This window comes from Dromiciops gliroides, chromosome 5 (genome assembly GCF_019393635.1).
Source record: "Dromiciops gliroides isolate mDroGli1 chromosome 5, mDroGli1.pri, whole genome shotgun sequence".
NCBI classification, from domain to species: domain Eukaryota; kingdom Metazoa; phylum Chordata; class Mammalia; order Microbiotheria; family Microbiotheriidae; genus Dromiciops; species Dromiciops gliroides.
Window position 1 is genome coordinate 161,328,658 of NC_057865.1, and position 16,918 is coordinate 161,345,575.

Below are 16,918 nucleotides of genomic sequence, written 5' to 3' on the forward strand. Positions count from 1 at the left end.
ATTCTCTGAACATTATCAGCGTATACGCTTCGACATTAACAGCTTCACAACAGACCAAAGATGAGTTTTACGATAAGTTGAAAGCAGCGCTAGGAGCTATCCCCAGATATGAATTCATCATTTTTCTGGGTGATTTTTAATGCAAGAGTTGGCTCTGACCATGTGTCCTGGCCAACATGCCTCGGGCCATATGGCGTTGGAAAGATTAATGAAAATGGGCAGACTGTTGGAATTTTGAACTTACCATGATTTGTGTGTATCCAACTCATTTTATAAGTCCAAGCCACAGCACAAAGTATCATTGAGACATCCCAGATCACAACATTGGCACCAATTGGACTTAATAATAACTAGGCGGTCTGCTCTCAAGTACATTCTTAACATGCGGTCATACCACAGTGCCGATTGTGACACTGATCACTTGTTAGTTTGTTGTAAAGTGTGGCTCTGGCCAAAACACTGCACACACACACACACATATATATATATATATATATATATATATAAACAAGTCATTCCCCAATTGAGAAATAGTCAAAGGATATGAATAGGCAGTTGAAGTTTTCTATAGTCATATGATAAAAAATTGTTTTCAATCACTATTGATTAGAGAAATTAAAATTAAAACTACTCTGAGGTACCACCTCGCACCTCTCAGATTGGCTAATATTACAACAAAAGAAAAAGAAAAATGTTGGAGAAAAAATGCAAAATGAAACACTGATACATTGTTCGTGAAGCTGTGAACTGATTAAACCATTCTGGAAAGCAATTTGGAACTATGCCCAAAGTGCTTTAAAACTCTGCATGCCCTTTGACCAAGCAAGAGTACTAGAAGATCTATATCTCAAAGAGATCATAAAAAGGGGTATAGACCTAAATATACAAAAATATTTATAGCTACTCTTTTTGTGGTGGCAAAAACTTGGCAATCGAGGGGATGCCCATCAATTGGAGAATAGCTGAACAAATGGTGGCATGTGACTGATCAAATACTATTGTACTATAATAAATGATGAACAGGATGTTCTCAGAAAAACCTAGAAAGATTTACATGAGCTGATGCTGAGTGAAGTGAGCAGAACCAGGAGAACACTGTGCACGGTAATAACAACATTGTGTGATGAACAACTCTGATCAATTTAGCTCTTCTCAGCAATACAATAATCCAAGGCAATGCCAGAAGACTCATGAAGGAAAATGATCTCCATATCCATAAAAAGATTTATAGAGTCTGAATGCAGATCAAAGCATACTATTTTCACTCTTTTGTTTGTTTGTTTTTTTCTTTCTTGTGTTATTCCACTTTTATTCCAATTCTTCTCTCAAAACATGACTAATGTGGAAATATGTTTAAAGTGATTATACTCTATAACCTATATCAGATTGCTTGCTGTCTTTGGGAAGGGCGAGGGAAGGGAGTAGGGGAGAAAAATTTGAAACTCAAAATCTTAAAAAAAAAAAGTGTTGAAAATTATCTTGAACTCCCTGTGCCAAGATAGCCAAGTGAGGATGCAACCCACTGAAGCTCTCCCATATTTCCCCTCCAAAACAACATAAAACTGCCTGTGAAGCATCCTAGGAGCAGGGAAAATGTTTACCAGCCCTGCATGAAAGGTCTGTCTTACCTGGGTGGGAGGGAAGTAAGGTTCAGGAGCAGCAGCAGCAGCAGCAGCATTGGGGAAGGTAAATAAGTAAAACACTTGGGAGAAGGGAGAGGGTGGGGGATGAAAGTTAGGGGGATAAACAGGTGAAAATAGCATGAAGAGAAATAAAACATTAGTCATTATAACTATAAATGTGAATGGGATGAACTCACCCATTAAGCAGACATGGATAGCAGAATAGATTAAAAAAACAAAATCCTACAATATGTTGTTTACAAGAAAACACATTTGAAGCAGAGAGATATACACAGGGTACACATAAGGGCCTGGAGCAGAATCTATTATGCTTCAGCTGAAGCAAAGAAAGCAGGGGTAGCAATCATGATTTCATACAAAGCCAAAGCAAAAATAGATCTAGTTAAAAGAGATAAAGGAGGGGCAGCTACATGGCACAGTGGATAGAGCACTGGTCCTGGATTCAGGAGGACCAGAGTTCAAATCTGGCCTCAGACACTTGACACTTACTAGCTGTGTGACCCTGGGCAAGTCACTTAACCCCAATTGCCTCACCAAAAAAAAAATATATATATATATATATATATATATATATATATATATATATTTATATATATATATATATATATATATCTCAAAAGAGATAAAGGAGGAAACTATATCTTGCTAAAAGTTAATATAGACAATGAAGTCATTATCAATACTTAACATATATATATACCAAATGCATAATTTTTTGAAGAAGTAGTGGATTGAGTCACAGGAGTAAATAATAAAACTATCTTAGTGGGGGACCTTAACTTTCCCCTGTCAGAACTGGATAAACCTAACCAAAAAGCAAAGAAGAAAGAAGTCAAGGAAATGAATAAAATTCTTGAAAATTTAGATATGACACGTCTCTGGAGAAAACTGAAAGGCAATAGAAAGGAATATACCTTCTTCTCAGGAGTACATGGGACCTACATGAAAATTGACCATGTATTTAGGGCAACCAGATGCAGAAAAGAAGAAATAGTAAACGTATTCTTTTCAGATCATAATGCAATAAAAATTACATTCAATAATGGAAAATTGAGAGATTAAAAAACAATAGGAAGGGGCAGCTAGGTGTCACAGTGGATAAAGCACTGGCCCTGGATTCAGGAGGACATGAGTTCAAATCTTGACCTCAGATGCTTGACACTTACTAGTTGTGACCTTGAGCAAGTCACTTAACCCTCATTGCCCCACAAAACAAAAACAAAAAGAAACAAACAAAAAACAATAGGAAATTAAATAATCTGATGGGTCAAAGTGGGTCAAAGAAAAAATATATAGACACAAATTATGACGCATTAAAGAAAATGACAATTATGAGACAACATATCAATATTTATGGGATGCAGCCAAAGCAGTTTTAGGGGAAAATATATGTCCCTAACTGCTTACATCAATAAAATAGAGAAAAGGCAGATCAATGAATTGGGCATGCAACTAAAAATCCTAGAAAAAGAACAAATTAAAAATACCCAGGGGGCGGAGCCAAGATGGCGGAGGAGAGGCTGTGACTCCCACAAGCTCCAGATAAACCCGTCCATTCACGCCCAAATAATGCGGTAAAAATCAAAACCCAGAACAGCCTAATGCACATAGGAACAGAGTGAGACTGTTTCTCCGCAAAAGAGGGCAATTCTGATCACCTACTGATCAGGCTGAACAGCTCAGCGCGCGGTCCGGACCCAGCCAGGGACAGTGCCTCCAACACGTCAGAGTCTTCAGCACCAGCAGCTTCTGAGGCTCCGATCACGGACTGGTGAGGGGGTTCGGAGGTAAGCCGGGGTGAAGTGGAGGCAGTATCTGCTGGAGTTGGGGCAAAGCGCCCTGGGTCTGAACCAGTGGGCTGAATCGAGTGGTGGTGGCCCAGTGGGGGAGGGGTAAAAGCACGCCAAGCTTCCGACCATAGAGAATCAGACTACAATCAGACTTCTGTTTCCGGGTCAAAGAGAAAGCAGCTGTGATTACTCACAGGCCAGGCAGGCTGAGAAGAAGCCCAATCACCCCCTGGGCCACGCTGTAGCACGAACGGTGTGTCCGGGAAGCAGCGCTACACTTTAAGGAGTAAAAAGCCAAGAAACAGTAAGCCAGGATGAGTAGGCAGAGAAAGCAGAAGACCATCGAAAACTTCTTTGGGGGAAAGGTAGACCACAATACATCCTCAGAAGAAGAAGATAATAATAGCGTCAAAGCTCCAACATCCAAAGCTTCCAAGAAAAATATGAACTGGTCTCAGGCCATGGAAGCTCTCAAAAGGGACTTTGAAGAGAAAGTAGGAGAGATAGAACGAAGATGTAGAGAAAGAAAGGAAGGAATGGAAAGAGAAATGAGAGCAATGCAGGAGAGTCATGAGAAAAAAGTCAACAGTTTGAAAAGCCAAATGGAAAAGGAGATTAAAAAACTGTCTGCTGAAAATAATTGCCTAAGAATTAGGATTGAACAAATGGAAGCTAGTGAGCATATGAGAAACCAAGACACAGTAAAGCAAATCCAATTGAATGAAAAAATAGAAGGCAATGTGAAATATCTCCTTGGAAAAACAGCTGACCTAGAAAATAAATCTAGGAGAGATAATTTGAAAATCATTGGACTACCTGAAAACCATGACCAAAACAAGAGTTTAGACACCATCCTCCAAGAGATTGTGAGGGAAAATTGCCCTGATATTCTAGAAGCAGAAGCTAAAATAGAAATTGAATGAATCTACCGATCACCTCCTGAAAGAGATCCCAAAAGGAAAACCTCCAGGAATATTAGAGCCAAATTCCAGAACTCCCAGGTCAAGGAGAAAATATTGCAAGCAGCTAGAAAAAAGGAATTTAAATACTGTGGAGCTCCAATAAGGATAAAGCAAGATCTAGCAGCTTCTACATTAAAGGACCGGAGGGCATGGAATATGATATTCCAGAGGGCAAAGGAACTGGGACTACAGCCAAAAATCACATACCCAGCAAAACTAAGCATCATCTTTCAGAGGCAAACATGGAACTTCAAGGAGAAAGAAGACTTTCAGGCATTTGTTATGAAAAGACCTGAACTGAATAGAAAATTTGACTTTCAAATACAACACCCTGGAGAAGCATAAAAAGATAAACAGGAAAAAGACTTCATGAGGGATATTAAAAGATCAAACTGTTAACATTCCTATATGGGAAGATAATACAGAGGACACAGGTCTGAACTGAATACGAAGGGAAGTTATGTTTTGTTATTTGTGGGGTGTCATATGTATGGGGCCGGATTTGGGCTTGGGGCCTCCTGGGTCCAGGGCTGGTGCATTGTCCACTGTGCCACCTAACTAACCCATAATGACATCCTTAAAATAGGGTTGAGGTGTAGGAGAAATAGACTGGGGGAGGGGGAAGGGGAGAGATGGTCTGGGGAGAGATTGTTCACATGAAGGAAACAAGAAAAAAGCTTATGGAGGGGAGGGGAAGAGGGGGAAGGAATTGGGGAGTGTTTGAACCTTAATATCATCAGAATTGACTCAAAGAAGGACTAACATACATACTCAAGTGGGTATAGTAATATATTTTGCCCTGAGGGAGGGGAGGGAGATAAGGGGGGGGAGGGGAAGGAGGGAAGGGCAGATTCTGGGAGAGAGTAGTAAAAAGCAAAATACTTTCAAGGAAGGTGAAGATGTTCTGCATAACGGCACAAGTATGAAATATTGAATTGCTTGATTTCATAGGGAGGGTTGAGGAGAGAGGGAGGAAGAAAATTTGGAACATAGAATTAGCTCAAAGACCTTAAACTCATCAGAGTTGGCTCATGGAGGGAATAACATTCACACCCAGTTGGGTGGAGTAATCTATTTAACCTTACAGGAAAGTATGAGGGGAAGAGGATAAGGAAGGAAGGGTGAAAAAAAGGGAGTGCAGAGTAGGGGAGGGGACAGTCAGAAGTAAAATACTTTTGAGGAGGAATAGTTTAAAAGAAGATGGAAAATAGAGTAAATATCATGGGAAGGGAATAGGATGGAGGGAAATAGTTATGATGACTTTGCTGGGCTAATACGAAGAAAATTCTTTGTCAAGTTTAAGGCACATTATTTAGGGTATGATGAACAGGATACTATTAGAAAAACCTGGAAAGACCTACATGAACTGAAGCAGAGTGAAATGCACTGTATACAAAATAACAGCAATAGTGTAAAAAGATCTGCTGGGAAGCATGCGGTTATTTTCAGCAAGGTAATGGTCCAATATAACCCTGAAGGACTATGAAAACGGCAACCCATCTACAGAGAAAGAAGTGATAGTATCTGAAATAGATGGAAACACATTTTTTTTCTTTTCTTTTTTTTTTCTTTTTTGGTGAGGCAATTGGGGGTGGGTGGCTTGCCCGGGATCATGTGGCTGGTGGGTGTTGGGTGTGTGGGGCTGGATTTGGGCTTGGGTGCTCCTGGTTCCAGAGCCGGTGCTCTGTCTGCTGCACCACCTAGCTGCCCCTGGAAACACATTTTTAAAAAAAAAAAATGTTTTTTCTCTTTGACAATTCCTTAGTCTGAAGTTTTGGGAGTTTTTTGACTGTTTTTTTTCTCACAATCTAGCTAATGTGGGAATGTTTTCCATGACTACTCATGTATAATTTATTTTGAAATGCTTGGGTTCTAGTGGGTGGGGGTGGGAATAGAGGAGGAAGAGAAGTTGGAACAATTTTTTTTTAAATTGATGTTAAAATAAATTTGTTTTTACATATAAAAAAAAATACCCAACTAAATAAACACCAAATTGGAAAACCTGAAAATCAAAGGAGAGATTAATAAAATTGAAAGTAGGAAAATCATTGAATGAATAAATAAAACTAGAAGCAAGTTTTATGGAAAAAAAAAACAAATAAAATAGCTAAACCATTGGTTAATTTGATAAAAAAAAAAAAGGAAAGAAGAAAACTAAATTACTGGTATCAAAAATGAAAGGGATGAACTCATAACCAATGAAGATGAAATTAAGATAATTATTAGAAGTTTTTCCCAATTATATGCCAATAAATTTGACAATCTAAATAAAATGGATGAATATCTACAAAAATATAAATTACCTGGATTAACAGAATAAGAAATAAAATATTTATATAGCCCAATTTTAGAAAAAAGAAATTGAACAATCCATCAGTGAAATTCCTAAGAAAAAAATCCCCAGGACCAGATGGATTCACAATTGAATTCTACCAAACATTTAAAGAATAATTATTCCAAATACTATATAAATTATGTGAAAAAATAAGTGAAGAAGCCCTACCAAATTCCTTTTATGAGACAAATATGGTCCTGATACCCAAACCAGGCACAGCCAAAACAGAGAAAGAAAATTTCAGACCAATTTCCCTAATGAATATCAATGCAAAAATCTTAAATAAAATATTAGCAAGGATATTACAGCAATTCTTCACCAGGTTAATACACTATGACCAAGTGGGATAAACCAGGAATGTAGGGCTTGCTCAGTAAGGAAAACTATCAGAATAGTTGACCATATCAATACCAAAAGCAACAGTAATCATATGATTATCTTAATTGAAAAGGCCTTTGACAAAATACAATACCCAGTCCTATTAAAAAACAGTAGAGGGTATAAGAATAAAAAGCACTTACCTGGGGAGCAGTGGATAAAATTTGGCCCTTACAACATGTAATTGGAAAAAAAAATACTCTTTTAAAACAACTAAATCCCACCTAGTGTTTTATCCTCATGATTAAAAAATGTTAATTTATACCAAATATTTTTTTAATTAAAATGTCTTTTATTTCTTATGTTCTTGTGTATGATGAATTCTGGAATTTATTCCTTTGCATATTGAAGAAATGGTACAATAAGTCTTATTGAATGTGTAGTTTGCTTGATATTTTCTTCTAAGATCAAAAGATTTGATAACCCCTCAGTAATAAGATGATTTTAATGAAGACAAAGCTAGAAATTTAACTTCTTATCTTATTAACTCTATTCCTAGCAAGCAGCACATTTTTTTTTTTGGTTTTTTGGTTTTTTTGTTTTTGTTTTTTAGTGAGGCAATTGGGGTTAAGTGACTTGCACAGTGTCACACAGCTAGTAAGTGTTAAGTGTCTGAGGCCGGATTTGAACTCAGGTACTCCTGACTCCAGGGCCTGTGCGCTATCCACTCTGCCACCTAGCTGCCCCAAGTCAACACATTTTGTAGATATCAGACAAGGATCACAAGTGTTGTTAGAGGTAGTGTTATTGAGGAGAGGAGAGGACAGTAAAACATGGTAGAAAAGAAAAACTCTTGCAATCATCTGGATGATTCATTCATTCAATAATTTTTAGTATCTACATGATTAAGGGCAAACCTATGACCATGATTTAAGAAAATAATGAATATTCTACTAACAATAGACCAGATGCATTATTTTAAAAGAGCAACAACTAATGCCTACTGAAAGGGAGAGAGAGAAAAAAACTAGAACTTATCTGAAAAGAATTTTACTTTGGCCTTTCTGAACTAATTTAGTATTAGTTGATTATATATATTATAATATATTATTATTTATTATATATTCACAGAATGGGAGTTGAAAAGGAACCATGGCTGTCATCTAATTCAATACATATACTTAAGGAATCCCCAATATAACATAATGCTTTTCATTTTATTAACATACATATCAGTTTTTATCTGCAAAAGTGTTATTCCCATTTGTATTACCTATTCCTCTCTGTAGCCACTAAGAAACTGGTAAGCATTTCTTTTAGAGATAAGGAGAAATTGTCCAATGCTGATTTATCTAAAAAGCATGAAGGTAGCAATATGGAATGGTAATCTTGTTCTAGTCAAATATTGTAGTTTTAAATTCAGTTGAAATAAATGCAAAACACAAAAAAGCTCTTTTTGAAGCACCTACCTACCATATTTCATATACTGTTCTGGGTGCCAGGCATGCAAAAACAAAACAAAAACAAACAAACAAAACCAGTCAGCCCACAAGGAGCCCATATTCTACTTGTAGATATTTAAAAAGTACACAGATAAGTATACAATGTATTATATTTTAAAATATTTTTTCAACATTTCAGATGCATTAATAATCAATGTGGAGCACAATTTGGGGGAAGAAAGAATCTCAGACTTTAAAAAAAAATCTATTGTTAACAAAATTGGATTCAATAGGACTATTCAGCTGGTAGCAAACCTGTTCTGTAAATTACTATCTGGCTGTAGACAATCTAGGTAAAAGGTAAATTGGTTTTCTAAGTGCCAAGAACCCAGGCATGCCAAAACTTGGGTCAATCTGTTGGCAGTCCATCATCTCATTCTTGCTAAGGATTTTGCTCCTTATGCAGTCTTACCATGAGTGGACACAACTCACCACTGTTCAGACTGAATTCAATCCATCTCTTACACTGAGAATTAAGTGTGTTTCTTTGGCTTAGGCTAAGAGCTCAACCATAGATTCTCAATTAAGGTTTGGCTGAAACTAAGGGAAGCAAGAGAGGAGATTTTCTCATGTAAATGAGATGGCACCCAATGAATTCAACAGAATTCAAGCTATAATTGAGCAGCAACTAGTTCGTACTGTGCCTTTCATCCTCATCTTGCCCTTGGTTAAATTAACTACTATTACATTTCATTCTCCTGTGTATTTTTCCTTCAATCTTTATTTGTTCATTTTTATTTATAATATGGCATTTTTTTTAGGAGTAGTTAGCAAGTTTAATTTGGTGGAAGCAGAGAGCAGGTAAGCCAAAGAGGACATGTGGTGGGGGTTGGAAGGAAGGATGTTGGTAACCCTAATAATATAGTTAGTTGCTTCAGGGCGAGAGGATCATTTTCACATTGAGAAAGTTAGGGGATTCTTTGTGGAAAGGGGACTTTTGTTCTCAGCCATTCAGCACCATCCAGACTAGCTCTTCATAGTTGATACAACCGTTGCTGTCCTCATGCCCTGCCACCAACACTTCCACTTCTTGCTCTGTCATCTTCTCACCCAGAGTGATAAGGCCGTGCTGTATTTCAGCGCCCATGACTGTGCTGTTCCCTTCCTTATCAAACACCCGAAGCCTCTCTACGTAGTCTTCATATGTGCCCTGGTCCTTATTCTTTGCTACGGTCTGCAGCATTGGCAGAAAGTGTTCAAAGTCCAGCACCTTCACATTCATCTCATCACTCTTGGGATTCCCTAAGACCTTGAGCACCTCAGCATTGGTGGGATTCTGGCCCAAGGCCCGCATCACGTCCCCACGCTGGCTGTATAAGAGCTTTCCATCCCTGTGCGGTCAAACAGCTGGAAGGCCTCTTTGAATTCAGCAGTCTGATCCTCTGTGAAGTCACACATCTTGGCCATGAAGCTTGGTCTCTGCTGCCACCTCTATTGATATGGCATTTTCTTATCCACAGATGAGAGAGTGATTCTCCCCCCAACCCCAGATCCAGGGGAAATTGATAGTTGTTTTTTTTTTTTTGGGTGGGGGGCAATGAGGGTTAAGGGACTTGCCCAGGGTCACACAACTAGTAAGTGTCAAGTGTCTGAGGTCAGATTTGAACTCAGGTCCTCCTGAATCCAGGGCCAGTGCTTTATTCACTGCACCACCTAGCTGCCCCAAGGGGAAATTGATATTAACCCACAGATTACCATTTTGACTATTTGAGGGAGATTGTTTACTACAATGGTGTTCTAAAATATTAAATTACACATAAACTTCTGACTTAGTTTAGGACTAAACCTGACTTCCTGAATCTAGCTTTCTAGAATATTATGTGTGGTTAACTACTGTTGGTTTGATAGAGACTCAGCACAGTCCAATTTAAATGGAACTGAAAAGCAGGTCACAGGATCAGATTTGTCTGTAAGTTGTCTGAAAAGAATTTAAGAGATAATCAATTTCATCTACCTCATTATTCATAAGAGAAAACAGAAGCTGAGAGAAGAGGAGACCCTTCAAAAGTCACAGAGGAAATAAGTATTCGGGTAAGAGTGGTTTGAACCCAGGTCCTTTTAATATAGAATAAGTACTGTTCCAGTCCATAATGTGTTATGTAGGTAAACCTCCATTTTCCATAAGACTGGGTAGAGGAACAATTCATTTTATATTGGAATCATTTCCATATACTCTATGATCCATCATTATTCTTTATATAGTATACCCTACTTTTTTACTCTGTGCCTGTTTAATACATTTTCCCTAAACGTGAAATGTTCTCCTTTCTTACCTGTACTCCCCAGATTCCCTGACTTTCTTCAAGACTGCTCAAATCCCACCTTCTACAGGAATCTTCTCACAACCTTCCATACTGCTAATGCATTGTAATCCATAGTACAGAGTAACCCCTCTAAGATCCAGCTACTTTGTGTATACTTTGTATGTATACTTGTTTGCATAGTTTCTTAAATGACTGGTTTTTGTTTGTTTTTTAACTTTCATTTGTATGCCTAATGCTCAACACAGTGCTTTGCATGTAAATAAATGCTTGTTGACTGACTGCCAATCTTCCAATTTGATTTTGTGCAGAGAAGGGAGTAAAAGTCTCAGGAGTCAAACAAAATGTAAGGGTAAAGGAGAAGGAATAGCATTCCTCCTTTAATAATTTAAATATGCATAAGCCAAAAGTGCCAGTGTGTAGTCAAATGCTACATTAAGTAAAATTAATATTCAAAAAGGTATTTTTTGGTTTGTTTAGGAAGAGATCATGGTCTTAAGTGTCACAAATTTTAAGCTGGTAAGGAACAATATGCAAAGTAAGTAATGTAGAGAACCCCTTCATTTGACAAATGAAATTGAGGTCAAGAAAGATTAAGTGATTTGCCCAGGAAGACACAGGTAATAAGTGGCAGCGCCAAGAATATGGGTCCAAAATCTTTCTGTCTTTTCTTACCACAATTCATCCATGATTTATTAAATATTTCCTGTGGAAATTGTTCCAGTCCACAATGTTTCATGGAGATGTATCTCCATCTTTTATAAGACTTCTGCAAGATGTATTAATACCAAAACAACTTACTCATGGTCTCACTGCTGGTATAATTGGAAACCTCAGTATTAGAACTTAGTTCTTCAAAGCTTTATGCTGTTACACTGCCTCTCATTCTATAAATTATTTTTTCCTTAATAGTATTTTATTTTTTCCAGTTACATGTAAGGATAGTTTTCAATATTTTTATATAAAATTTTGAGTCCCAAATTTTTCTCCATCCCTGCCTTCCTTCCCCCCTCCTTAAGACAGCATATAGATGTTTTATATATATGTGTGTGTGTGTGTGTGTGTGTATGAATATATATATATGCATATATATATACATATATATATACACACACACACACACGATCTCATTAAACATATTTCCACATTAGTCATGTTGTAAAAGAAGAATCAGAACAAAGGGAAAAACCTCAACAACAACAAAAAAAAACAAAAATAGTATAGTTCAATCTGCATTCATATTCCACAGTTCTTTTTCTGCATGTGGAGAGCATTTCCCATCATGAGTCCTTTGAAAATACCTTGGATCATTGCATTGTTGAGAAAAGTAAAGTCTATCACAGCTGATCATAACACAGTGTTGTTGTTATTATGTACAATGTTCTCCTGGTTCTGCTCACTTCACTCAGCATCAGTTCATTTAAGTCTTTCCAGGTCTTTCTGAGGACATCCTGCTCATCATTTCTTACAGCAAAATAATATTCCATTACATTCATATACCACATCTTGTTCAGCCATTCCCCAATTGCTGAACATCCCCTCAGTTTCCAAGTTTTTGTCACCCCAAAGAGCTGCTTTAAATATTTTTTTCTACATATGGATCCTTTTGCCTTTCTAAATGATCTCTTTAGGATATAGACCTAGTAGTGGTATTACTGGGTCAAACTGTATGCACAGACCCATCACCCTTTGAGCATAGTTTAAAATTCTTCTCTAGGATGGTTGGATCAGTTCAGAACTCCACCAATAATGCATTAATGTTCCAAATTTTTCACGTCTTATCTAACATATAAATTAAAATTTTAAATATGTACTAGATGAGCATCAAATCCATGCTAAGGTAGTCTCATACAGAAGAATAAAATAATCTCATAATGGCCATCTGATCATATGAATTTTTATTATACTTATGAAATTTTAATTTGTGATACTTTATCTCTATCGATTGATCTATCATCTATCTATCTATGTACTTATCCATCTATCTATGTCTTCTCCCCCTTTACCCTATAAACTATTCACCATAATAGGTATTTTAAATATATGTACTGATTGATTGATTGAATGAGTTCCAATATTTTAGGTAGGGGCACAGAATAATCCTTAGCATTTGAGAGACTACCTCACTGAAGACAGACTTTTCCAGGTTAAGCATGAAGATTCAAGACAGCACAGTAAGCAACCCTAGCCTAGATTTTGAAAAGATAAATGCATGCAGAATAGGTAATTAGAGAGAATTTACCATCAAATCTGACAATTTATCCAAGACTCAGCGGGAACTACTTGGTAGAATAAAATTAATGTTAACAAGTCATAATGGAATACTATGAGATGATTGAATCCTGATAAAAAGGGTACAGTAAAATATCTATGCAAACAGAAAGTTTTAAGTGGGTAGCAGGTAATAATTTTATCTTTGTGGGAGGGGACAGAAAGGGAAAAGATTCTAGCCCCATTTGTTCTTGACACTGAAGAGCTCAGGGGGCAAATATTAACGAAAGTGTAGATTTTTACCCAGTGATTAAAGCAAGTGCTTTAAATCATGAATAGTCTTAATGATGTCTACTATAAAGGAAATTCTCCACACTCACAGGCAATTATATGTTACTTTCTATATCAAATGAAATGTATCTATTGGATCAAGTTGACATAAGTAAATACCAAAAGTAAAGGTGCCAAGGTTCTGTTCTGAAGATCTGAAATTAAAATAGGGTAAGAAGCAAATAGAGTGCAATGAATAGTTGAGACATATTCTGGAACTATTTCAGAAATCCAGAGGCCTCTGATCAATTTAGTAATGGCTATGATGTCAAACCATGGTAATTGAGAGGTTGTAAGGCTCAATATGTACACTGTTTTCAGATATAAAAGATCCTTGTGGACAATCAACCCAAACCAAGTAGATATGCTCCAGGCTTTGGAGCCTATACTAAAATATCTAACAATTGTGATCCTAGCATTCAGTAGGCCCATAATTAGCAACATTATTCAAAGCAATATGATTCTCAGTAAAATGATCTCAAATCAAGGGTTATTAAGATTGAACTTTTAAAAAAAGGATTTTTATAATCATTCCATATATCCATATAATTCTGTTATCCCATATATTGTAATTTTTCATTTAAAAAAATTATTCTGAGAATGTGTCCATGGACTTCATCAAACTGCCAAAGTGGGTCCATGACATGAAATAGATTAAGAACTCCTGTTTGGATGTAACATTCACAATCATCAAAGAACCACATACCTACTGAATAAATTAGAGTTTGCTTGTTAAAGAGATACAAAACTCTGGCTATACTAGGTTAAGAACAAAAGATTGAATGTGAAAATGAATATACTCCTTTCAGTCTTATAAATTATTCACTTTGATATTCTCTATAATCCAGTGACAAAGACCTCCTTGGTATTTAGTACTTCCTCTCTCAACTGTATATTTTTACTGACTGTCCCATAAATCTGGAATGTTCTTACTCTTCATTTTTTTCCTCCTGGTTTCCCTTAATTCATTCAAGTCCTAACTGATATTTCATCTTCTATAAAGATAGTTTCCTGATCCCCCATAATACTAATGCTTTTCTTTTTTTATTATCTCCAATTTATTCTGTATATAGATTGTTGCACATGGTTGTTTGCATATTGTCTCCCCCATTAGACTGTGAGCATCTTGAGAACAGGAGTTGTCTTTTGACTTTCTTTTTAATGCCAACACTTATCACTTTCTCTGTTTACATCCCTATATGGGAAAATGATACATGTAACTCCTAATAACTTTATCGCTGTTAGAACATTTAGAAGGCGTCTACATAGACTGAGAGCATGGATGCAAGTCTATTTTGTTGAAATTATCTCCCAAAATGTAAGGTCAAGAAAGAAGGATGGACTGGGAGAAGGGAATAGAGAGATAGAAAGGGGAAATTTTTCTCACATAAAGGAGGAACATAAGGTAGAACTTTTAAGCTTTTAAAGTGAAGGGAAATATGGGGAACAATGCTTGAACCTCACTCTCATTGGAATTGGTTCAAAGAGGAAAGAATGAATATTTGTATATATGTATGCATGCAAACATGTATATATGTATGTATGTGTATATATGTACATACAGACATACTCAATTGGGCCTAGAAATCTGTCTCACCTAATAGGGAAACAGGAGGGCAAAAACATAAGTGATATGGGAAGGGACAGGATGTTAAAAGGGAAGACAAAGATTAAGAGAGGCAGTGGTCAGAAGCAAAACACATTTGAGAAGTGATACTATAAAAAGAGAGAGAGAAGGATAAACAGAAGAAAATAGGATAGAAGGAAATACACAATAACCATGGTTATCCCCTCCTGGAGCACTGCTTTGTCATACCTGAGGGGCTTGTGTAGCTCAATGAAACTATGCCATGTGGGATTACTGAAAATGGATAGGCCATAATAGAGAGTTCTAACAAAAGGTAATCCCCTGGAGAAGGAAATCACAAATCATTCTAGTATCTTTGCCAAGAAAACCTCATAGCCAGTTTTAAAATGTATGACAGAATGGGGCAGCTAGGTGGTGCAGTGGATAAAGCACCAGCTCTGGATTCAGGAGGACCTGGGTTCAAATCTGGCCTCAGACACTTGACACTTACTAGCTGTGTGACCCTGGGCAAGTCACTTAACCTTCATTGCCCAGAAAAAACAGAAAAACAAAACAATAAAATGTATGACAGAAGATGAGCCCTTCATGTTGAGCACCTGGTGTGCTGTAGTCCACAGGGTCACAAAGAATCAGACACAACTCAAAAACAGCAACAATCATAACTCTGAATGTGAATGAGATGAGCTCACCCATAAAACAGAAGCAAATAGCAGAATGGATTAGAAACCAGAAGCCAACAATATGTTGTTTACAAGAGACACACCTGAAACTGAAAGACATACAAAGTTACAGTAAAGACGTGGAGCAGAATCTATTATGCTTCAGCCAGAAAAAAAAAAGTCAGCAGTAGCAATCATGATCTCAGACAAAGCAAAAGCAAAAATAGACCTAATTAAAAGGCATAATCAGGCAAACTATAATTTGCTCAAAAATACCACAGATAATGAAGTAATAGAAATTTTTACAGCAAGTTTCTCTGATAAAGGCCTCATTACACTAATATATAGGTAACTGAGTCAAATTTATAAAAAATAAGAACCATTCTCCAATTGATAAATGATCAAAGGATATGAATAAGCAGTTTTCATCAAAGCTATCTATAATCATATAAAAAGTTCTAGCTATTAATTAGAGAAATGCAAATGAAAACAACTCTGAGGTACCACCTCACTCCATCAGAAATGACATCCATTAGAAATGACAAATGCTGGATGAGGGAAAATAAGTACACCAATATAAACTCTTGGTCAAGTTGTGAAGTGGTATCACCATTCTGGAGAACAAATTGGAACTATGCCCAAATGGTTATTAAACTGTCTATAACCTTTAACCCAGAAATACCACTACTAGTTCTATACCCCCAAAGAAATCAAAGAAAAAGAAAAAGGACCTATTTGTACAAAACCATTTATTGCAGTTCTTTTTGTGGTGACAAAGAATTGGGAATTGAAGGGATACTCATCAATTGTGGAATGGCTAAACAAGTTGGGGCCTATGATTGTGATGGAATATTATGATGCTATAAGAAATAATTAGGGAGACAGTTTCAGGGGGAAAAACTTAGCAAGACACATATGAACTGATGCAAAGTGAAGTGAGAACCAGGAGATAACTGTGTACAGTAACAGCAATGTTATAATGATAATCAACTGTGAATGACTTGGCTACTATGATCAATACAATTATTCAAGACAATTCCAAAGGATTCATGATTAAAAAATGCTATCCATCTTCAGAGAAAGAATTGATGAACTGAGTACAAATTTAAGCATAATTTTCTCACTTTCTTTTTTTCTTTTCTTTTTTTTTTATTATACGACTAATAGGGAAATACATTTTGCATAATTTAACATGGATAATTTGTATCTTTCTTGCCTTCTCAGTGTATGAGGAGGCTAAATAAGAAGTTAGAAAATTTGGAATTCAAAAATTAAAAATAAAATATTTAAAATAAATAAATATGTATTTTCAACATAAA

At 36.5% G+C, this 16,918-nt stretch overlaps 1 pseudogene; it reads right to left on the minus strand.

Annotated features, from left to right (window-relative positions):
* Positions 1–9,493: 9,493 nt before the first annotated feature.
* On the minus strand, positions 9,494–9,948 carry LOC122729637 (annotated as a pseudogene).
* Between the last annotated feature and the right edge of the window lie 6,970 nt (positions 9,949–16,918).